This window comes from Acyrthosiphon pisum, chromosome A2 (assembly GCF_005508785.2).
Source record: "Acyrthosiphon pisum isolate AL4f chromosome A2, pea_aphid_22Mar2018_4r6ur, whole genome shotgun sequence".
In the NCBI taxonomy this organism is placed as follows: Eukaryota; Metazoa; Arthropoda; class Insecta; order Hemiptera; family Aphididae; genus Acyrthosiphon; species Acyrthosiphon pisum.
In genome coordinates, this window is record NC_042495.1 from 27,537,885 (window position 1) to 27,539,927 (window position 2,043).

Here is a 2,043-nt window from a genome sequence, read left to right on the forward strand (position 1 = left end):
CCGAAGATTTGACAATACGGGTATACGGGTCACAAATACGATATTCTGTTGGATGTACACTACGCTTAACTTGGATGTTCGGTATAATTCAGGAATAGATAAGTGTGATTCAGTTATAGGTAGCTCTAGTGTAGACGGTAATGTCAGTTGTATTTGTTTAAGTTCATGAATCAATTTAGATGGGGGGTAGACATTTGTATGCATCAATCCATTTAATACCGAGTTAACAATGGATTGGAGGTTTTGAGTTTCCCAAGCGAATTGGTTTAGAAAGACCGTCAATATTGCAGTGTGCTCCAAGAAGGTGTTTTGTATTTCCAATACATGATTGTTGCCACAGAACGTCTTGATTGTTCTTCTATTCTGTTTATATTCTTCTGGAATTTCTGATCATCTGTTAGTAGTTCATGCATGGTAGAATTAACATTATTCATTTCTGAAGAGACTATGCGTATTTGTTCCTGTGATAGATGAACATGTTTATCCTCGGAACGAGCTAGGTCTTCAATATTTTTGTAAAAGAATTCTGGCTCCTGATCAGAGCAAACTCCAAAAAGAATGTTTGCTATTCTTCCTACTGCATTTATCAACCCGCGAGGTTGTCGATTCGGATGTTCAGAGGTTCTGTGATCTGACCCAAGGATTCGTATGACAGAATTGAAATTTGATTCAATTTCTTGTATGAACGGAAACGTGGATTGTATAAAATCCGTACACGCACTGGTTAAGATCGAGTCCTCTTTTTTTTCAATTGAATACAAACGTTGCCCGTTTGATCATAGAATTTTCGGAGTATTTGGTACTTTATGTAATAAGTCGTCAGATTCACGTAAGTGATGAAATCCCAATTTGTGTAAGATATGCGAAGAGGTCCCATTGCTTCAAAGTATAAGCCCGACGAGTTCTGAAATGAAATAACTTGAAAACGTCCGCTCTGAGAGTTTGAAAGCCCACAACATACCAGTGAGATTCTGAAACACATTTTAGATTTCATTCATGAAATTTCTTCAAGAGATTTTTGTGCAATTTTACTTGTTTATTTTTTTTAAATATGGTCACATTCAGAGAGTCTGCATTAGTTTCCACCACTGTGAATGACCCTAACCACTTAGGTGCTAATTTCCCTTTACTTGTTTTTTCTTGTACTATGACTTTATCACCTTCATTGATTTTCAAAGGCACAGCTGTACGATCATATTGCTCCTGCAATTTCTGTTTTGATTTCATCTGGTGCGTTTCTTGCATAAGACGTTTCATTTCGTATTCTTGATAGTTATATTGAGGTTCTGGCTTATGACTTAGTGAATTTGGTATTGATAACGGATATCCGTAGACGACTTCATGTGGTTGAAACCTTGTGGAAGTGTGTAGTGAAGAATTATGGCATAACATTTCATAAGGAACATGTACATCCCAGTTCTGCGGATTTTTTCCGGAGTAGTTCCGCAAATATTCACCAAAGGTTCTATGACTTCAATTCTAAACTACAATTACTCTGAGGATGATACGGAGTAGATTGATGTTTGAGAGATATTTAAGAGTTTGCATACTTCTTTGAAAACCTTACTAAGGAATTCAGTTCCAAAGTCCGTCACTAAAGATTCAGGTTGCCCATGCAGATATACAAATTGAGTAACAAAATGCTGTGCGACGGTGTTTGCTTCATGATCCTTCATGGCATACGCCCAAGTGAACTTCGAAAAATCATCGATCAACGTTAAAATATACGAATTCCCGTGGTAAGACTTGTTGAGCGACAATGTCCATTGTCCATGAATACTTCTTCGAATGGTTTCAAATCAGTAGTTGTTATCGTCATAGGTTCTTTGATGGTCTGATTTGGAGTTTTGTTGATTTGACATGCAGGACATCTCTTTATGTATTTACGGTTTTGTGCTCTCTCATGTCCTGCTATTGGTGCTGTTGTGTAATTTTATTGTATGTGCACGTTACACCTTGATGTCCACCAAGTGGATTTTCATTAAATTCCTTGATGATCTGTAGTTTGTTATCTGTCGTTAACTCATCGTGGGTGTATATCTG